This window comes from Crassostrea angulata, chromosome 4, assembly GCF_025612915.1.
Source record: "Crassostrea angulata isolate pt1a10 chromosome 4, ASM2561291v2, whole genome shotgun sequence".
Taxonomy (NCBI): Eukaryota; Metazoa; Mollusca; class Bivalvia; order Ostreida; family Ostreidae; genus Magallana; species Magallana angulata.
In genome coordinates this window covers 12792664-12817146 of record NC_069114.1, presented here as the reverse complement: position 1 = coordinate 12817146, position 24483 = coordinate 12792664, and the positions used below count along the sequence as shown (strand labels likewise).

Below are 24483 nucleotides of genomic sequence, written 5' to 3'. Positions count from 1 at the left end.
AGTGAACGTAAGTACTTTAAGGTACATAAACCCTGTGTATCTACGTGTTGTATAACTGACAGTGAATGATACGAGGTTTGTTTAATATGTAATGTGTACTGTACGATATTTCAAAAGAATTCCACACAAGTACAAATAGTGAAACGAACATTTATTCACATCCTTTCAGAGTATTCTCCGCGGTTAAAAATACATATTTTCAATCTCTGAAATCATTTATGAAAAGCATAAACTGACGCTGATTTAGGTAGGCCTCCGAGCTAAAGGCTTGTCGGGACCAGTTAAAAACTTGTTAAGTTTTGGGAAAAGAGAAAAAGTTGTATGGGGCTAGATATAAAGAGTATGGTGGGTTTGTCAATACGGTAACCATCTCCGTCTTCAAAAATTGCTTCACAAGGTCAGATGTGATGGAGCATTATCATGAAGTAGCCGAACGTTCCTAAATCCTAACACAGTGCGTCGTTAATGATAAATAGTGTGCGAAGCGAACTTTAAGAACCGATGCCCGCGGGAAATAGAACGAGCTAAACCTACAGATTCATCAAGAATTTGTTTTGCCAACATCTCATATATAAATTTAAAATTTTATTTTAATCAGAAAAACATATAACGTCAGGTGCGTGTGGATTTTACAACGGAGGTCAACGAGTGCAGCTGCCAACAATACACAGTCTTATTAATGTTACTAAATGTGTACATGTATGATGAAACGAAGATTTATAAAAACTTTTTTTTAATTCTCAATGTTTTAGAATTTATCATCAGCGGGAGAAAGTAAAGACTCCCACCAGACTAACCGCATCATGTGCCTTAGACAAAGGAATAACAACCTTGGTATTGTATACTTAAGCTCAACATTTATTCTTCATCACATAAATAAATAAAGCATGATATCTAACAAAACATGTAATCTTCATTTTTACGTATACATTATTACATTTTAATTTAGAATTTTCATCATTATGATACATGTAGTTTTTACCCAAACTTTCACCTACTGTTTATTTGAATGAAATAACAGAAACATACATGATAAATCTACTGAATGAATATTGATGGTATATTACATGAACTCATTATAACATGTACATGGAATACATTTCAGATCAGTTTTATGAATTATCATAGCATCAGATTTTTTCAATCTCTTAAGCATGTTGCACTTAACATAACCAAGAACATTGCAATCTAACCGAGTAGATTATCTTACCTGTAACAATTAATTGAAATAGATAATACTTTACTACATGTAGAATTACAAGTAATTAACTGAAATAGATAATACTTTACTACATGTAGTATTACAAGTAATTAATTGAAATAGATAATACTTTACTACATGTAGTATTACAAGTAATTCACTGAAATAGATAATACTTTACTACATGTAGAATTACAAGTAATTAACTGAATTTTATGATGGAACCTATGCTTCACATTGTATTGTTTTCAGCTTTTAGGTATTTCACATACATGTTTATAACAGGTACATGTAATATGAACAAATTTTTTTTAAAAATCTTGATGTTTGCATATCACTCATCAGGAATGCTTCAAAGTATAAATGCATTTCAAGCAAATGATAACTTGTATTAAGGGACACTGGGATGTTTATTTGGAATCAGACAGACTAGTTCACAATTGATGTACACAATGGTCCCACTATTACAAGTACTTGTACATGTATCTTACAAGTCACCAAGAAATTTGTTTCAACCAGAAAATAAGCAACATTTTATAAACTTGTATTTTATAAACCTTTTCCTATAATAATTTCCTAATATATATTCATCTATCAGAGTTTTTATCATGTTGACTAAATACATTGATAAGCCCTCCCCTGGTCTTTAGTAAGTTAGATGTAACTAAACAAAACAAAAGAAATATAGTATTCTTACAGTTTCTATAATATATTATAACCAGGTATATTAACTTACAAAATCATTAGCAATACAATGATATCAGTAATGTAAGATAGCCACTATTTATTAGCCACTCATTTATTTCAAATAATGATTTATTCAGATTTAAACAGAAATGGCAATGAAAATGAATAAATAACATAACGTAAATGATCAAGTAAATAAACGTATAACTATAAATTCATAAATTTAAATTACAGGTAAATCAAATATACCATAACAATGTGTTATCTGCAATTAAAGTTAACAGCAAGAAAGTCATTTACATGTACTATAAATAAATCCCATCATTTCATTTTTTCATCACTTACAGTTTGCACTTTACAGAGTATTCTCTCCATCTCTGTCAGTCAACACATGTACACTCATTTCATTCACTCTCCTTCTGTGAAAACTCATACACATCATGTCTTTCCAATCATTCACAGACATAATAATTATTCAGGTAAAGAGAATGCAGACTTCCTCTTTGAATTGCCTCCCCTTATCGCCGGCTTTCTGGCAGTAGAACTCGGCAGGTGCCCTCAGTCCTAGATTGGCCAGTAGACGGGCGTATTCCAGGTAAACGGCCTCCACCAGTGACACTGTAAACACACAAATAGAAATAGACCACAATGTAGGCAAGCTTAATTAATAAATATAAAACTACATTGAATAGAACTTAAATTTGATTGATAATTAAGCCCACCGCCCTTTCCTCTTAGTTATCTCACTTTTTAATAAATGCAGAACAGTCCATCATACATAAAACACACAAGCCATTATCAGTTATTTGATACATATACAATATCAAAAGGGCTTTGATACATTATATCATCAGGGCTATGATACAAAATATCATCAGGATTTTCAAATACATAATATTATCCGGACTTTGATACGTCAGGCCATTTTCTGGCTTTGATACCTACCATTATCTGGGCTTTGGTCCAAGAGTCCAAATTCCTCCAGGGCTGCAGTGAAGCAGGCAGCCCTGTTAAACTGACGCATTCCGTACAACATCTCCAGAACCTTAGAAAACTGGCCCAGACACAGCATCACTAGCAGCGCCTTGCTCTGAAAATCACAAACAAGCAATCATTTTCTTGATTGTTCACTGTCAGTGAGTGATTAATCATGTAAATACTACGTAACCTCAAGAATACCGGGGTATTTCAGTGTTAAATATATGGTAATTGAGTCTACACTATTTCTATCTCTTCTTTTTGTTGTCCTAACTATTTTTTGAAAATATATTTAAAATTTTTGGAGTTGAATAAAAGAAAAATTGGCTTTTATTATCAAAGTGAGTGTAATTTCATTGATTTAGAATGAAACTTGATTCAAATTACAAGTCTAGCCTAATAGACACACATTACAATCTATTAATTACATATTCACAAAATCTCTAAACTAACATTTCTATTAAAACATTGATGAAAGATGAAATATCAGTTAAATTTTAATTTTTTTATTCTCTGTGATCAGCTTTTATTTTGATCACAAATGCACATAAAATTAGTGATATTGCAATTGATGGATTGACTTAAAATTTGTCAATAAAAATTTACAAAAATAGATAAACTTTTAGTAAAATTAATGAACTGCATGTGCTTCTTAAAATTCACAGATATATATTTACATCTACCAAGTATCATACCCTCTATTTCTTACGGAAACATATAGTTAATTCATAGCACTATAGAAACAGCCAGATTGAAATCTACACGCCCTGTTTATTGATTGGTGGAAATCTACAGCGGCTGAAGCTGACAAGAAAGTGACAGGACTAAACTTGACACGCCCAGTTTATTGATTGGTCGAGACCTACAACTACCTAGGAAAAATCACGAACTGCACGAAATAATCATGACGACGTCAGACCCAAGGTCTCACAGGAGACGATTTAGCTGTTTCTTTTAGTTAATGTACTTACGTACATTAACAGTAATTAGTGAATTTTACTTACTTTTCATAATTAATTTATTAATTGGCTAAAAGAAAGATGTTAATATAAACAATAAAATGCTTTCTTTGATGATTCATTCGGGTAATGAAGGTAGCGATCATTGCAGAAAAAAATTACCAAAGAAAGCATTTTATTGTTTAAATGAATATTAAATGGTTATGTATGCAATCATGCACATCTCTGAATCTTGAACATGAAAACTAATGTCTTTAATATCTAACTTCACTAGTTTGAAATCATATTACCGGTATTTCAAATCTTTAGCATATGTACCGGTACTTGTTTTCTAATGTCACTGAAGCATCACAGACTGCTTTAAAAAATTCTTCAGGTTCTAGTAAAGTCCTTTTTTATAGTGGACACTTTTATAGTATTACCTACATTTTGGTTAAATCACTTATTCTAAGACCATGGCACCTGCTTTCTTGTTGACACTTGAGCATCACTTAATTTCAGGTTGAATTAGTTTTCTAATGCTCAATTCCCTGCTTTCTAGTTTAGGATCGAGTCTAATTTGGTCTTTTGTTTGAATGGGCTCTTTTTTATTTACCTGCTTTCTAGTTGACACTTGAGTCAGACTTATTTTTTGGTCAAATGAATCTTAAACATATTTCTAGCTGACACTTGAGGACACTTGAGCCTGACTTACTTTTTGGTTGACCTGTGTTCCACATAAGTGATCCACCCATCTTTTCATCACCTCACAGCAGTCAGTTTCAGTTAGAGTAGCCTACAATTTATAGTTATCAAACCTAGACACGTTTGGAGACACTTTATTCAAAACAATTACCCGGTATTGTACATAAATTTATATCTACATGAAAAATGCATGCATATGTATTGCATCCTATTGACACATGCAAATACCGGTAACTTCTATTAGAATTTTCAAAAGACTTTTTATCCTCAAAAATATATTCTTTTGTCTTGATTTCAAATAAAAATTTAATACATGACATACAGTTCCATCTATTAAATTTGTCTGAGAATGAAGACGTTAAGATTATTTTTTTCAAAATTTCTTCTAACAAAATGCAAATTTCATGACTGTTTTGTAATTACATGCATTAATGTGTTCATTACAAACAAGAACAACAAAACATCATAAGTCCCATCTAGAATTACAGTGTACACTGAATAATGTCCTCCACATGGCAGATATAGGTATAAACATGTAATAGGTTATGTACCTTAGCCAGCCAGACGGCCTGGTCCCACGCTCCGTAGGTCTGGAGATATCGACAGGCGTCCATTCCTTTGTCAATCAGGCAAAGCAGCTGTACCCCCTCTGTGGATACAGACAGAGGCAATCATTATGTATCACCATCTCATAGAAATCATGAATGGAGGCTAGCAGTGTCACAAAATCAAAGGCCTGTTAAACAGATCTGAAGCAGGTGCTTGCAACTAAGTGCTGGCCACAATGCCACATCTTTACAACACAAACTTAGGCAAGTGCACACAATTTAAGCATCAGCTCTGCTGAACAGGCCTTTGATCTTATCAACATGTACATCTGTTGCCTTTCATTGAATAAGCATTACATGTATCTGAATTGTTTGTGATAAACAATAAATGTACATGTATTTAAAAACCTACCCTTGATTTTTCCGTTAGCAATCAAGTTGGTGGCCACCAGTTTAATAGTGCTTTGTGAGACACCAGAAGATCTAATGCTGGCCACCAGGCAAGCTCTACAATAAATGTTTATATTCTTGTACAAAACCATCAGAGATATTCAAATATTATACTTTATTTATTTATGACATATGTGTTGCATACATATATTAGTTCAAATTTAACTTATATCTCAATCATTTACCCAAGACAGTTGAAGCATCTTCATGTCATCTATCCAAAACAGTCTCAAGTTTGTGATATTTGTATCCAACTTTCTATCTCTGTTGTTTCAAATATCTTAGTCAATTATCTGTGACAGCTAGTCAATTATCTGTGACAGCTAGTCAATTATCTGTGACAGCTAGTCCATGAAGTATCATGAAAGGATTATATCTTGGTCAATTACCTGGAACACATTCCTTGTACCGTAATATCATTACATGTATCAAGTTATATCTCAGTCATATACTCGAGACAAGGACCATGTACTGTCTGGTATCATCATTTGGTTATACATGTATTTTGGACATTTATCTGAGACAGTCATTGTAAGATCATTGTTGGATTAAATTACGGTCATTTACCTGAGACAGTCGGTGTAAGATCATTGTTGGATTATATCTCGGTCATTTACCTGAGACAGTCGGTGTAAGATCATTGTGGGATTATATCTCGGTCATTTACCTGAGACAGTCAGTGTAAGATCATTGTTAGATTATATCTCGGTCATTTCCCTGAGACAGTGTGGGTGTAGTATCATTGTTGGATTATATCTCAGTCATGTACATGAGACAGTCAGTGAAGTATCATTGTTGAATTATATAACTTGGTCATTTACCTGAGACAGTCGGTTTAGTATTGTTGGATTACATCTCGGTCTTTTACTTGAGACAGTTTGTGTAGTTTGTTGGATTATATCTTGGTCATTTATCTGAGACAGTCAGTGCGATATCACTGTTGGATTATATCTTGGTCACTTACCTGAGACAGTTGGTGTAATATCATTGTTGGATTATATCTCGGTCATTTACCTGAGACAGTCCGTGTAGTATCATCATTGGATTAATTATATCTCGGTCATTTACCTGAGACAGTTTGTGTAGTTTGTTGGATTATATCTCGGTCTCTTACCTGAGACAGTCGGTGTAGTAGGTATCATTCTCGGGCTCTGTCTCCAGCAGTAACTGTACAGCTCGGTCCGTCTCGCGTAACATGATGTAATTCTCAGCACATTTCTTGGTGTGTTCATATGTTACCCTTTTACTGTCGTGAAGAGCTACACGGTCCAACTGATACAGCTGAAAATAGGTAAAAAATTTCTAGTCATACATTTATAGGAACCAATACAGCTGTAAATAGGTGAAAAATTTCTCTTAAAATAAAGTTTGACATACGGTACATTTAAAAGAACCGATACAGCTGAAAATAGGTAAAAAGTTTCTCTTAAAGTTTAACATACTACATTTAAAAGAACTGATACAGCTGAAAATAGGTAATACGTTTCTCTAAAAGTTCGACATTCATTTATAAGAACTGATAAAGCTGAAAATATGTGAAAAGTTTCTCTTAAAGTAAGAAATACATTTAAAAGAAATTTACTGGTAAACATGATTAAAAATTGTGAAATTTTAAAAAAAGATCAACTACTGATGTGCTTAATACAAAAATATCAACACAAGTCAAATTAAATTGCAACCACTCAGTCACTTCACTTTCCCAGACATGTAGTTGTTACCGTTTATCCAGGGTTTTTTTACATGACACATAATTTGCCAAAAGGGGAAATATGTAACATTTTTAATTTGCGTCAGTCATTTTTTGCAATTTCAAAATTTTGTGATAGAAAATAATACAGGATATAATTTCTGCTTATTCATAAATTTACTATTTAAAAAAAAGATTGCGAAAAAAAGCAGAAATTAGATCGTCGCAGAGATTTTCAGAAATATGTTACATAGATACTCAGCTGACTTTGACATCTGATCTTAATACAGACCTTAAAGCTGTCATTGTCACAAATTGTGTCAAAGTATCTCTCCAATGGCAAGTCTAGGAGGGACCACGCCCCCTGCTCTGACCCCTCCCCCTCGTCGGGACTGTCAAGCATCACAAGGTCATTGGTCTCCTTGTAGGAGGGTGTGGGAGGGACAAACTTGTCCTTCTCTGGTCCCAGCAGTAAATCCTTGTCTCCCTGAACAAAATCAGTAACCACTCAGTAGTACTGTATCAAAGTTAGCTTCATTTTAAACTCAGGGAGTAATACATAATTTGATTGGCTTTGAGATTCAAATTCAGAGAGTAACACATAATTTGATTAGGCTAAGGAGATAATTCTGAATCATACATGTTGGCCATTATTACATGTATAATAACTTACATCCAAACTCTATCAACCTGCATTTGTTTGGTTTAAATGTTATACACTTTTTCATTGTTTTTCAGCACAATTCATCTGGTTTTTCTTTACCTCAAACTTATTTATTAAAAAAGCTCTCCTGCTAAAGGAGACTTATATGGTCACTCGGTTATAGCGAATTCCTAAGGTCCAATGAAATTACGTCGTTATATCCGTAATTCGTTATATCCGTATAGCGAATTCGTAATACATGTATTATCTATAGCGAATTCACAATATATACATGTTTTCTTTCACCAGACTATAAATTTCGCTAAATGAGGCTTAAAATAAAAATTCATTAATCTGATACCTTTAATAATCGAATTATGATTTGAAAAAATTCTATGAAAATAAATTCTTTCAAATTCTTTTTAATTTGGTAGAGCTTACTTTTTTAAACTATGAAGAAATTCGTTACAAAGGTGTTAAATATCGTTATATTTCATCTCTACGGGACTCAAAATCAGTTCGCTATATCCGTAAATTCATTATATCCGATTTCCTTATAACCGTAATATTTTGCAAAGAGTTGTTAAGATTTTTACCGGGGATTCCAAAAAAGTTCGCTACATCCGAAAATTCGCTATATCCGTGTTCGTACTAAACGAGTTTTACTGTCAGTATATCGTTCATTTTGGTTGTATATCGTCCAAGCTCAGTGGTTAAAGTATTGGGTTTATTAACCGCAGATCATGAGATCGAATACACCAGGAGCTTTTGTTCATGTTAACTGAATTAAATTTTTTTAAAATGTAATTTTTCATCCAAAATTGCACATTATTTTGCCTATTATACCGGTACTTAAATACTACTTATCCATTATGATATCTATCAAAATCAAGCAATTTTCTGCTGATTTGAGAAAATATTTCATGGTGTAGTGAGCCACCTTAAAGAGCTTTATTGTAATTTAGATTTAAAACAAAACCACCACTTGAATAGAATGAATTCAACCCTTTGGAATGTGGTTTGTTTGCCGATTTGTTAGGAAGGACCCAGAAAGAATCAAGTCTTACCTAAGATTTTTGGCTCCATTTGACTGCTCTGAGATAATACAAGGCCACAGTCCAAAACAAGAAATCTGATTCATCCCCAAATAACCTGTCAGTGAAAGGTTAATGATCATACAAATTAACAAATATTCCTTTTATAAATAAGTACATCGAAATACAATTAAGTACATTCACAAGCCTTCAAGAGCAAAATTTTGAGCTGTAACCCCTAATTGGCCGTAAATATATTTCTTTTCGTTTCCATATAAAATTTTTAAAAATTGGTTTGTACATTTGAGGTTCGATCCCGGTGCCTTTGGGTTTGGGTGCCGCGCTCAGGCTGTCTTGACTATTCGGTGTTCAATTTGTATCGCGTTTTTATATAAGTAACGGTTACCTTAGGAGTTAATATTAGAGCTGGGAACTATTTTCTTGTAACGAGTTATTCGGTTCTTGTGGTTTTTAAACCCAGGACCAAGGCTCTATTACCATTCGACAACTTAGCTACGACCACTTAGTCGCAAAATTGCTGATGTTTTTCTTTTTTTCTCGTTTTTTAAAAGATAGCTGATCTCGATGTCCTGCTTTTGGCAAGAATATCTTTTTAGGATGCAGTACTTTTTGCGGTGGATACTTTATATTCGGGGCTGGCTGTTCCATGGATGAAACCAAATTTACTTGTATATAAAAACGATAATAAATTTGGCTAATGTTGTCACCTCCTTCATTATGCGTTTGTTTCGTTTATTTATATGATTATGAACTTGAAATAATTTATGTTCGGCTGAGCGAAGCGAAAGAGAACATAAAACCCAATTTGAAAACCATTCAATCAGATTTATACTGAAATTATTACATCTATAGTTTCCATGATGAAATGACTCTAATTTACAGTATTGACTATTTTTTTACATGTAATTTTTTATTACATGTAATCATAATACTTGTTTTGAATTCATCATGTCTTACTTGGCAAGCATTACACATCTTTCTGCTACTCCAAATCTGCAGCATGGAAGGTAATCCAAAATATCACTGTAAATAATGAAATACCAAATCATCACTGTAAATAATGAAATACCAATTGAAAATATCACTGTAAATAATGTAATACCAAATTATCCTTGTAAAAAATAAAATTTACAGGCACTGATTAACTGAAAATGAGATAAATCTGTCTGTTGTATACCTACATATGTGTGACATTCACCTGTTCAGGACATAATCTGTTGTGTACCTTAAAAAGGTGTGACATTTACCTGTCCAGGAAATCTGTCTGTTGTGTACCTCATACAGGTGTGATATTTACCTGTGCGGGACATCAATCTGTTTGTTGTAGACCTTACACAGGTGTGACATTTACCTGTCAAGGACCTTTACACAGGTGTGACTTTTACCTGTCCAGGAGATCTATCTGTCTGTTGAGTGTTGTCTGGAGATTCTGTTCCTCCTCTCTCAGCCCCTCCAGTTTGGGGGAGTACTCTTGATTCCAGGGCTGGTTCTGGAGGTGATACTTCATCATCAGTGACTCCTTGGGGGACAGAACGTAGGGATTGGCTACTTCATCTGTCAAGACATACACCAAAAACTTAACTGCAACAAAGGCTAAGAGGAATTATATAAAGTGATAGGTTTGATGTCTTAAATATTTATATTAAGTTTAATAGGTAAAAAATCAAAAGGATACATAGTCATAAGAAGTTCTCCAGTTATGTGGATGCTTATTATACATTCTAGAAGATTTTCATTTGTTAATTGCTCCTTTCATTTTTTTTTGACAGTTTAGTTAGAGTTGATAATGTTCAGATAAATTGTTAAGATTAAAATGGTTCCACAGTACATGCTAAAGTGTACTTATTTTCAAGATTACTCCAACAGGTGTGGCTGTTACCTGGAAACTCGCGGTCCTCTATAGTACAGGAGCACGACTTGAGGGTCAGGTCAAACACCTGTATACAGCCCTCCGCTGTGGCCAGTACTGGCCGGTCAGATCCAGTCCAATCGGCATCCACCACCTTGGCAACGTCACGTGGACTCTTCATGGAACTCAGTAGCTCAGCCTATTTATTGTCAAGAATCTGATTTACATTTATTTTACCTTACAAAAATTATACATTTAATTAGTACATGTATGACCAAACTCTGTTAGCCTATATTAATTTTATATATTCAAATGTTCCTCATGAGATACATTACATGTACATGTACCAGTATATATGTGTACATTTAAGTACACGTATATCCAAAGATTTCTGAATCAAGTAAACTTTGCCAAGCCTATTTAATACTTATCAACATTTGTTCTTATCAAAACTAAGCACTATTTTCAGTTTCACCTTTCCATCTTTTAAGTCCCAGATATCAAATCCATCTATGTACAAGATAAAGAACTTCATATTGCCTCGCCCCGGGGCGAAGCGGATCTTCTTGATCCAACCACGCCTTGTGGCCATAGTCCTGTTAAAGCAACCACAAAAATGAATTGGATAATGATATATATTAGAATTCAATTGACAACACAACTTGTGAGAAAAAGACTTACTGTTTGAAAGTGAGTGAAATGACTGAATAAAAGATGAACAAAGAAAGTGGATTTGTTGACAGGGTGATTTTTACCTCTGCGTTTTGTTTTTAAGATCCCAGACAGATAACTGTCCCTCACCATCGCCGAATAAAATGAAGTCTCCTTTCCAGGCAATCCATGTAATGGTCCCCATTCCAGACTAATAACAGGAAAATACCCCCAAATTAGGTACATGTATTAAAAGATAATAACAGGTTTGAATAAAACACATAATTTAGTGACGGTGTTGTATTGCACTTTTTCCCCCATAGTAGCTTTTCCCCCCGGAAAACCTACTCTATAGTAGCCTTTCCCCCCGGGGGGAAAAGCTACTATATAGTAGCTTTTCCCCCATAGTAGGGTTTCTCCCTCGCGTTTTTGGTTCAGATTTTATAAAAAATATTTATGGAAATCCAGTAAGGATTAAAATCAATGTTTCTACACTCCCGATATCGGCATTCATCTGTACAGGTTAAGTTTCGTTTTGCCAATTTATTATTTTTATGGACAATGCTGAAAGTTGAACATGTGTGTAACGGAATTACAACTAGAACTTAATTTAGGTAATTCATCGAAAAAGGATTTACAAGTTATACACTTATATGCATAATTCTGTGTTCTAAAATTGTATTAAACGAGAATGTTTTAAGAATTTCTTGATAAATTTATCAGACTGTTTGTCTATTTGTGTAAATTTCATCCAGGCTAAACCTCTGTTTTAGAGAAATTTTGTTTCCGATGTTTCAGAGCCCGACTTTTAAAATCCTATTATAATAATTATAGTGCATATTCTTTAGGGTCCAATGTCTCATAAACTAGAGATGACCATATCACCATATTTTTATAGTGGCAGTGGTTTACTACTTAAAGCTGAAAATTTCAGCCCTCAGGGTAGGGGCCTTTGGTGTTTCAGGGCCCGATGTTTAAAACCCCATATGATTGAATAGTGTTCTATAAGTGTGGACCCGAATCTCAAATTCTAGAGATGACCAATTAACCATATTTTCAAAGTGATAGTGGTATACCACTAGTAGATGACACCGAAAGTTTAAGCCCCCGTGCAGGGTAGGAGCCTTTGTTGGTTTCGAGCCCGATGTATGAAATCCAATTATAAAGAATATGTATGTTTTAGGGCCCCATATCTCAAAAACTATAGATGACCACATGAACATATTTTTACGGTCATTTAAAAGTAAAAATATCATTTAAAAATACACAATCACCCATATATTTCTTTATCAAAATGATTGAAAATTACGTTTAATTCGTCTGCTTTTTTTAAATTTACGAACAAATTTTTTTAAAAAGGTACGCAGGTAAAATTCATTATTCTTCAAATCATTTAATCAATTCATAAGATGACTAATGATATAATAAATAATTAGATAAATAAATCAATGAACTTTTATTCATAAAAGGAGAAACCGAAAATCAAAAATAAATAACCAACCTAAGCGCATATATACGACTTTTTTACTTGTTAGTTGATTAGAAGAAAAAGCTTATATTTAAAAAAAAGTCAGCTCATCACAATATATGTGTTGGTTGTTTTTGTTTTTTTGTTTTTTAATTACCCTTGTTTAATTGTTCAAAGAAATAATATGGTACACAAGTAAATCTTTATTGCAAAAATATGAAACAAATAGTATACATTTTTTAGGTAATTGAATCATATATCTTGATTTAGATAGCATCGTTTTCAAAATAGTATATTTATAAATCACGCTGCAAACTTAAAAGTGGAAAAATTTGCAAATAGTGAGTCACAATATAAACGTAAAGTTAGTTCATGCTCTATTCACATTTTCCAAAGTAACCAGCGAAGATACCGACATTGTTCTGGTTGTGAAGACATTTCAATGTTTTTTAAATTGTTTACATCATTATATCTCGCATTTCGTAGAAATGTGCTTAAAAATATGAATATACGTATCTTTAAAACGAAATGGTAAACACTAACTTTACAAATGCTTTTAATACATAAATAAAAAACCCCTTAACCATGATTTAGAACCCCATCAATCAAAGTAAAACTAAAACATTTCAGTTTCTCATCATATCATTGCATCCTGTCTCCCGTTTGATATTTAGAAGAAGAAATATATAATTGTTTTTAAGATCGTCAATTCTAACGGTATTAATTTAAAATTGGTAGCCTTTTGGACGAAGGGAGTAATACATTTCCACTTTTTATTCCCTTCCTCTACAACATTAAGTCAAGATTGGTCAGTTAGTTCCCTGGGAGAAACTTATACATTGATGGTAATACATTGGAAAATTAAATTTCCAATTGCAAACCGGCGTATTTTCACTAAAAAGTGTTCTCACGTGTTCATAACGTCGAAGTCAAAACTGTAGATAAGCATCGATTAGATGAAAAACATTCGAGGTATTCCGAAATCCGTGAAAAGGTGTTCCCAAAAAGGGGTGAGAACAGGTGAAATAAACGATGATGACGCATGCATGTTATGAAGGCGCATGCCTTAGTTCATATTTGGGGTTGAAAAACCATGTAATTTATTGTATGTATTAATAAATGCCATAATTATCCTTTTTTGTGAGAAATTAATATCATATTAGTTATTGCAAATTATTGTCACGAATGGTCCGCAATAAACATGGCCGGAAAGTAAAAATGGGGGAAAATCCACTATATAGTAGGTTTTCCGTGGGGGGAATCTGGCTATAAAAAGGGGGAAAGCCCACTATATAGTCAGCTTTCCGTGGGGGAAAAACTGCTATATAGCCATTTTTCCGGGGGGAAGAACTGCTATATAGCCATATTTCCGGGGGGAAAGATGGCTAGGGGGAAACGGCACTATATAACAACGGTCATAATGTTAATTACACTATATCAATCTCTTTTCAAAGGGTTAGTATTCATTATCCATAAATTGCAGTGACTGTGTTAAGAAAACAATAAGCAGGTAAAACATGATAACCATATAAAAATAATATCCCACAAACAAACTCAAACTTTAAGGTGGAATAACACACCTGGAAAAAGTCCCTCAAATTAACAGGACATTTTTTGATAATGAAAGATATATTTATAAATAAACTGTACAAATGTCAAATAAGCAAAACATTTGCAGTTTGGGGATAAAAAATGAATAATTATCTAAAACGATTATTCCAGTAAGTAACAACAAAAGCCCCTGCGGGATTCCAACTTGGGATGTATGGATCACAAGTCCGACACTTTATCCACTCGGCTATGGAGTAAGTTACTTTTTTTCGTCCAAAAATCCTTTTAATAAAACGAAATGTTTCGATCAGCAGTCAGCCATTTTGCGATGATGTGTTATTCAACCTCAAGATAAACTCTGTGTTAAAACTGTGAAATTCAAATCTTTTATTTTGGCGAGAAGAAACTCTCAAGAAATATCATGCAATTAAAGTTCACGCATATAAAAAGTGATTAACAATACATGAAAACAAATTGTCTTATCTTTATATTAGAGTACTCTGACATTGAGAACTATATAAACAGTTTATAAACGTATATGAATTAAATGTAATTAAATGTGTACAATACATACTGTATGTAGATAAAATAAGAAATAGTGATATTGTGGATTTTATATTTTTAATATAGGGTCCTACCACATAAGTTGATAAGGATGGAGAATTAGCCTGAAAATGGTGCACATGTTAACAAAAGAATCATCACATTCCAATACAATACAGTGGGATATGGAATTCAAACGATTATAAATGCATGTAGATGAAATCAATCGATGTCAATAACCCCCTTTTTCCTTAGGTGGACATTTATCAAGATGTATCATAAATATAGCATAAAGAGAGGAATTTTTCAATGGACAAATAATTATTAACTCTGAATTTCCCATTTTTGAAAAATCAGTATTAATGCTGCATTTCTGCAAAATTAAACTTATTAATAATCAGACAAAACAAAATGGTTTGGGGGGTGGGGGTGTTACGATAAAAATACTTATTATCAATAATTAACTTTTGACGCTGTGCTAAGTTATATAATGATTAGCAACTATCAACACACAGTGAAATCCATGTTAGCAATACATGTAGAGCACAATCAAAATGAATTTTTAGACTTGATGTGGGTCAATGCTTACCTCAGGAGGAACGCGACTGGCGTCAGAGAATCCTGAGCCCTCCACCACGAAGTGATAGAGTGTGCCCTCGGGGTCAGTGTACACAAAGTGTTCCTTGACCATCAGCTTCTGATTCACTTTGGACTCACTGCAAACAAAGAAAGAGGACAGTTAATCACAATGCAGAGAGAGAGAGAGAGAGAGAGAGAGAGAGAGAGAGAACAGTTAATCAAACTGGAGACAAAGACAGACAGACAGACAGAGAGAACAGTTTTATCACACTGCAGACAGACATACAGACAGAGAGAACAGTTAATCACACTGCAGACAGACAGACAGACAGACAGAGAGAACAGTTTTATCACACTGCAGACAGAATTGAAAAAAGTTATTACACTACAGAGAGAAAGAGAAAAGAATTTGACCACATAGCAGGGAGAAATAGAGAAAAATAGTTAATCTCATTGCAGAGAGTATATTAAATACTTTATCATTCTGCCAAAAGAGAAAGCAGGGGAAGAAAGTAAATCATATGAAAGAGAGATAATAAAAATAAAATTTCTTATTTTACGTGAGTACTTAATTTCGCAACTTTCCTGTTTTATATAAAATCACTAGTCAGAATATAAATTGCGAGCTCCTTTCTTTTATTCAATTATTTTTTATAGTTCAAACTGTCTAAAAATACAAGTGAGATTTTAAAATCTGCAAGGGTTGCTTGTTGTGAGTTTACAAGGATATTCACTACTTATGTTTAATAAGGTCTGAAGTTTTTAATAAACAACATTTATACTAAAGAGGGTTAAACTGTCAACTGCATGTACTTCAAAATTATTTATATAATTTTTTTTTTGGAAATAGTATTTACAGCAGAATGCAAGGAAATTTTTGTAAAAATAGATAAAATTGTGTCAGAATTAATTCATAGATTTGCGGAATCTCCTCCAGTGTGACCCCTCACCTCTCACTGGGCTCTGTGAGTGACGTACTGGACACACCCATTGAGTCTCCGCCCACCCCTGTCGACGCCTGCTGACCTCCTTCTTTCTCACTCGCGTGGCTCATCATCTTTTTCTTCAGGGACTTCAGGCTGTGTGAGGGGGACCACTCCAGAGCTGTGGGGTGGGGTAGGGACTTCCCTGTCTCCCTCAGCATGGTCAGTGTCTGGAGGTCCCACAGTTCCAAGGGCTTGTCCTTGAAGCCCACTATAAAATATTGTCTGTAAAACAATAGCAGCTATTTAAAACGTGTATAGAAGGACTGACAGTGTTAATCTATGGATTCACAATATCTGAATCAAGGTAATTAAACTTTTATTTGCATGTGAGAAAATCCACAATTATTGTTAGAATATTATTTAGAAATAATCAATGAAAGCATTTTACACGTAGCTTAAAATTTGTTGGCATACGGTAACTTTGAAAATTACATGACCCTAACTGATGATGTACGTGTCCTATTATTGGGTCACATATATTTACTTGTACATGTAAAAATTCAGAGATATACATGTAACTCACAAATCTACATAATTTTACTCTTATCAATTCCCAGCAGATCATGTTGGCCTTACTTGAGACAGGACACCCTCAGAATTTCTATGGGGGACTCCTGGTCTCTATTGGCCCTCACTGGCTTCACTTTTCCTGTAAATACAATAATTATTATAAACTAGACACGATCTCGTTGCGAGCAACGAGTGGGTCTTCCGTCCGATTTTTAATAGATTAGATTTAACTTATCACTTCAAAGATAAAATCGTAGATCTAAGCGAAAAATAGTAAAAAAAAAAAAATTGCGGCAATCGGGGCTTGAACCCGGGTCACCAGGCCCATGTCCACGACTCTATCGACTGAGCTACTCAGACTCTTGCTTCAGAACTTTGACGCTTAATTTCTCAAGAATGCCTGACTTACCTGAAAGCACCTTGTTGCGAGCAACAAGTGGGTCTTTCGTTTGATTTTGAATTGATAGGGTTCAATTAAACTGTTGACATTTGGTACGATTTACTATCATATTAACTTCCTTTTAAACTAATTTTTCAACCTACTCTGCGAAATGCAGATTTCCAGAAAACGTCATTTTTAAACTTCAATATCTCTGCAATGCGTAGTCCGATTTTAAAACGGTTTTCAGTTTTGTATTCCGTACAAAAATGTCAACAAAACGCATATGCTTTAAAATTCCAAAAATCGAAATATTAGAATCACTTCCGGTGACGAGCAAGATGTAGGATGAGTGCTGCTGTGGGTGGATCTTTACCAGACAGCTAGATTCATTTGGTGGATATTTCTAGACACTCTTTGACAGTGACGATATGGTTACTGCTTTTATTGGAATAGATGGGGTTATTGAGGAATATTGAGGAATAGATAGACACTCACCAGTAGACAGGTCGACGTACATGAGATCGTTCTTGACCAGACCACTGGTCCCTGCTGATGGGTAGGAGTAGGACAGGAAGGACTTCAGACTGCACCACTCTATCCCTCTGTAAAAACCACAAATATCTGTTAACTTTACCTCTCACAATCTCTACAGTATTTGTAATATGTATTACAATCTAAATATAATAGAACTGTTGTTTACAGTTCTCAACATAATATTGATGACTATGGATATGCATACTGCTGTATACTGAACAATATACTGACTCAGGCTTGTTCAGCAGAGAGAGCACTCGCTAGTGCTCGCCAAATTTTGTGGTGCGGGTTTATGGAATTTTGGCGGGCGCCCGTGAGGGCTTGCACTGTTGAACACGCCTCAAGTGACTGCTACAGATGGACAGACAGACAAAGATAGATGGTCAGAGACAGATGGACAGACTGACTTATAATGGACAAACAGGCAGACAGAGAGATGGATGGACAGAGACATATGGATGGATGGACTTATAATGGGCAAATGGACAAACAAATGGACAGGCATATAGACAGAAAGATGGACATATGGGCAGACCTGACAGTCCCTGTGTGAACACTGTACTCCTTTACAATCAGCCCACTGGAAATGTTGATGATCTGTACAACTCCTGTAGAACTACCTACAATGAAAACAACCAAAGTCATAATTCAAAACATGTTTCAGTTCTATCAAACTATATCATAAATGCATGATAACTAAATTTAGAATAAGCTCATACATTGTATAGGTAGGAATATTAATTAGAGGTTTATTTATAATAGGTTCTCATGAATCTTGCAAATATTTCTCGCACGTGAACAAAAGGTAATTTACAGTATAAAGTACCCCAAAAAATCACGGTATAAGCAAAAATATTGACCAACATATATCTCTGTACATACTGAAACTACAGTGAAAACTGATTCACAGAAGAGACATGTATATGATCTGTGCTCTAACTCTAAGTATGTACTACATACCGACAGCAATGAGTGGTTCGTACACACTCCAGTTCTTAGTGGTGAGTGGGGGACACATGCGTAGACAAGTAACAGGGGACACCACTCCGTTCAGGAGACCAGTGATCACAAACTTGAGGGCCGCAGCACGACCTTTCAGCACTGAGGGGTGGTCTGGATTTACCACAGGCAGTTGACCAATCATGTCAGAGAGTGAGATTCTGGGAGGAGGAACATCAGACACCACGGGGAACTTTAATTTCTTATCAGAAGCCGGTCCTGGCTCAGAGTCAATCTGTAATGTCGGTTGTACATGTATATCATAAACATTCTCATTTATAGGTTTAATCTATATTATTTATATTTTAGCTCAATTTCCCATCTATGTCTTTATGTTTCCGTATACATGTACTTTATGGCATGGAATTTACTTTGAGAGATGTTTTCCTAATATTCACAGATTGAAATCAAAAGTTCAACAAAGTCAATGTTCAGTTAAAAAAATCTCAGAAATCTGATGAAAATATTAAATCTGACATAATTCAAATGTTTTTCCATCTGGTTCATGGCCAATCAAACTTGAGGCATAGACCCAGGGTTAATATAATAAGTATCCATACTAATACTGATCTCATTTTTGTTTTGTTTTTGGTTTGGGGGTTTTTTTTTTGGGGGGGGGGGGGGATTGTCTTATCAAAAGATTATTAAAAGAAACCCTAGCTGACTTTGAACACAAGAAATATATGGAGAATGGTTTCACTCACTCCTCCGCTCAGAAGCATCATATCCCAGAATACAATGCGGCTGTCCGTCACCACCAACCCCACAGATTTCTCTAACACCGGACAACAAGCCATGCTGGATACTCGGCTGTGTCGCGTCACCCTCATTCCGTCTGACTGACATCTGAGGTCATAGGTCACATCCATGGAAATAGGGGGTGGGGAATCATCTGTTTTATTAATTTAAAAAATGTTCAGGCCAAAAAAACTAAATTTTAATTTATCACGTTACAAATTATAAATATTATGGGAAGATACAGCAGAATTCTATAAACTGTGGTACCATCAATATTCATGAACATCAATTTTCCTTGATTTAATAAAAAGTACAGTTTCAAGGATATGTAAATTCCAGGACAATGATTCTATCAATACAATAGGTTATTGGAAATTGCACTTCAATGAACATTTAATTTTGTTGATCAACTTAACAAGGAATCCATGAAAATTAGAGCTGAATTCAATGAACATTGATGAATTCACAGTACCAATAGATGTGACAAATTAATTTAATATCCATAAAACACTGAAAAGCATCCTCTGTGAAATTTAAATTCTTCCTTTGATTTTACTGACAGTTCTGAAGAATAAATTACAATTATAAAAGTTCATCATTTGCAATTTTCTATTCTTGCAATTTGATACATATCAACAGAATCGGAGAATATAGTACTTGCTTAAAAAAGGAATCAACAATATTCATTCTTTAATTATATTGCAAGAATTGCAATTTTTAAAAAAGTTTTTAACTAAAATCCCCCTTTCAATATTACAATTAAATTAATAAATGTGACAGCTACTGGTGTCTGAAAACTTAATAACATTCTCATCCCTTAACATAGCCAAGTAAAATCACTAGAGAACAATATCACACTCTGGTATATACATCTCAGAGATACAAGAAGCAGATCAGATTTTTAAAAATTGCGCGAAAAAAAAACCCCCATACAATGACCAAATCAAGTATATCATAAGAAATTTAGATCATATTTAATGACCTGCCAACATAACTTGTGCTATTGTGCCTTGATTACTGGAAATAAAACAAGAATCAGAAATGTCATCACATATTCAAAATAATTGACCCACCAAATGCCCCATGTCCCTCCGAGGCTGGGGTTGTGATGGCGTTGGTCTTTCTACGAATCCTGGCCGACACACTCCCGTTCTCATGCAGACACAACAAGACATCTCGCTGTCTGAAGGATACAACCTGTGGACAGAAATATCATGGAACAATGGTTCATATTTTTCTGTTTTCATTACAGTAAATAAATGCTGGCTATCTTCCCTCCCACAGCATTAAATCTTATACCTAAATCATTATAAAATGAACAGAATTAAACATTAATTCCAACCAGAAAATGAGCTGAAAATAAACAAATCAATACATTTGCATGGATATCAATCCATAACTGAATAAATAAAAAAAAATCTTATTTTGAAATAGGTACTGGTAATAAAATATCTGTCAATTTGAACATATTTTTATTGTATTAAAATACATTTTTAATTTTTTGTGGACCAATAATCAGGATTGGGCACAAGTTCAGACACTTTGACCTCCCTAACTGTCCCTAAACAGTAAGGTTATTTAGCGTTTTCAGTCACTGTCAGTGTGTTTCAGTGAGATGATTTTCCCTCTGACCTGCACAAAGGGTGAGCCGGCCCTCTCTATGGGGATAATCCCCACAGTCTGGTTAATCTCCAGCTCCAGGATTAGTATCTCCCTGGTGTACACTAGCACTAGGTGGTGGCGACAGGACTGGTGGTACAACAGCTGGATACAGTCGTTCAGCATCACCTGGTCGGAGTCTTCCTTAGTGCTTCTAGTACAAAAAGATATAGTGTTTATACTAAGTTATTGTCTGGTGTAACTTACAGTGGATCTCTCATTGTAAAAAAAAGAAATACTTTACAGTTAAGTAACGTTCTGATTTAACTTATCTAGTTCCAGGTACAAAAAGAAAAACAGCCAAGTTAAGTACCGGGTAAATAATTTTGGTCAGAGCGTGATCATGCCCCAACCAATATTATCACCTCATAATACTCAAAGAATAATTCCTTATTCTCTAAGTAGTAATCAATACAGCTCGTAGGCAAAAGAAAATATTGAATTTCGTGGTACAAAATGAAAAGTCATTTAGACATTGATTTCATAAATCATAGCAAGTATATTCTATAAAATGAAGTGCACTGTGTGAATATATACATGCATGATAAAAGTAAAGACTAGTGAAAATCTTTATTGTTATTAATGCATGATAAAAGTTCTGGTTCTCACTTTTTACTGGTTCCCTCTCCTACCAGAATTTTACTCATTCTCTCTGCCAGGTTTTTAGATGCAGCCTTTTTTTCAATGCTACTATTAGATCCATCTGTTTTTAAGTTTGTTGCTGCCATGAAAATATCAATCATTTATATCAATCAATCTTGAAGAAGAATAAACACAATGGTACAATGCCCATTTCACCTATAAAATGAAATCCAAAATAAAACTCAAGCATTCAACAGTTAATTTCTGAAGTTTGATTAAAAATTCACAGTACTGTATTTACATGCAAGGTTATTTTTTCCCAGAGTTTTTTGTTTGCCCTTTACATTTGCATACAACGAATTCAAATTTTGTTGACAACAAGGGCAAAAGGGGCAAAAATAAAACAGGGACGAATATTTCCCTGTGTACAGTATTTGAAGAAGGTAAATTATCCTCATCATTTACCTGAACTGGAGGGACTAGAAATGAAGAACTTTTTGCCATTGCTGGAGGGGGTCTTGGTGACCGAGAAGTCATCGATGAACACAATGCAATCTGAACCAAGGACTGAACGAAAAATAACTCTATATCAATTTGTACATATAATGTGAATAAATAGCATGTTTCATAAAAATCTTTTTATGAAAAAGGCTTTTTAAGAGCCTGTGGTTAAACTTGAAAAAAAACAACCTTATATGGAGGATATTATGATATAATAATATACTTTTCTTACACAATGTAACAAAATAGAAATTATTTAATACAATAAACACTTTTGAATTTTGAAAATTCCTTTTCCTAAGCAGCTCCTTGTAAAAAATAAAGCAGTACGTCCTATAGTCGGTCTGTGAAAAAGGTTGAAGTTAAAGAAATTTATCTCTAACTTGTTTTTCAAGGCAAAAATTGCAAATTATAATATCACAGACAGGTATTATATTCTTATATTTATAGTACATGTACCGTTAATATTTTTAAAGGGGAACAACTCAGTTTTCAATATTCTAAAAAACTTAGAAGTGTCCCTTTTTTATGGTAATAAAATGAATAAATTAATATGTCAGCAAGCAGTAATGCCAGATAACCAAAACATTAATTTTGTTGCCCGTGCATGGCCTTACATGCAACATTTTTGGAGTTGAAAGGATCAAAGGAGAACGAGAGAAGAGGCTCGGTGTAGGACTTCTTCCAGAGTTTGGTTCCTGTGTCCGCGTTCCAGAGAACCAGAGAATACGGAGGATGAAGAGCCACCAAAAGGTCATGGGAGGCATCCTGATAGGTCAACCACTCCAAGTCTGAAAAAGTCAAAACCTCAAGGTCAGGTCAAGGTCATTCATGGAATTGTAACTTTTAAATTATAGAAATCAATACATGTATAACATACATTTTTTGCAACGAATGAAGTCTGCCGATAAAGAAGTTTTGTCTCTCACCTTGTATTGGTTTTGTTCCTTCCGAGAACTCAGCTTTAGCCACTCCCGCCGACACGTCCCACACTATAATTACCCCGTTGGAGTCCCGGAGGCCAGTCAAAGGGAGTAAGGATTGCCCAAATCGTGTTGATAGTTTTCCTTTGCCCACTTCACCTATAAAATGAAATCCAAAATAAAACTCAAGCATTCAACAGACAGCTAAAATTTATTAATTTGTGACTGCTGTACCATACTCTTTATCTCTATACCTCTATTACATGTGGATTGAACTTTTTATTATGAACTTTTGATATATACTGTTAAAGTTAATTTACATAAATATGTAAATTAACACACTTAAAATTGAGCACACTGTCAGTCTTTCTCTCTAACTGATTAATCGGTAACAAAGCACTGTATGTTCAATATGCTAGCTGAAGCATCAAATCCCAGGACACAATACAACAATACATCTTTCTGACACCACCAGCCCCACGGATTTCTCTGACACGGGACAACAAGCCATGCTGGATACTCGGCTGTGTCGCGTCACCCTCATTCCGTCTGGCTGACATCTGAGGTCATAGGTCACATCCATGGAAATAAGGGGCGGAGAATTATTTGTTATATTAATAAAAAAAAACTTAAGCCCCACAGAAAATTCAGTTTTTATTTCTCAGGGGATTGTTATTGTTTGCATTGGAATCTAAATTGCACATCTGCCATAATAGTGGGATGGTGGGTCTGAATACTAATCTTCCTTGCAGGGGGGCGGCAATGGGGAGTCCAAGACCTATTTTTGACAAGTCTAGCATGTTCATTTGGTAAATTTTATTTTTCAAGGGGTGGGGGTGTCCTGATGCTTGTCTTCCATTTCCTTCTCTAGATCCGCTCTGACATAACTACATGTCATATAGCTATATGATCGGATAAGCATTTTCATTCAGTAAAAATGTTCAAATGTTGTTCACCACAATGACCTTTAATAATTAATTGGTGATAAGGTCACATTTGCTTTTTTTTCTTCATATAAACATCCACACATTATACATTTCTTCACTACATTTGTATGCTGATAGTGGGATTTGAACCCACTCTTCATTCTCAAAGGAATGTGTGCACCATATTACACCACATCAGCTTTTATAGAG

The 24483-nt window shown here is 34.4% G+C and overlaps 1 pseudogene; it reads right to left on the bottom strand.

Annotated features, from left to right (window-relative positions):
- Positions 1–831: 831 nt before the first annotated feature.
- On the bottom strand, positions 832–23930 carry LOC128180708 (WD repeat-containing protein 11-like; annotated as a pseudogene).
- Between the last annotated feature and the right edge of the window lie 553 nt (positions 23931–24483).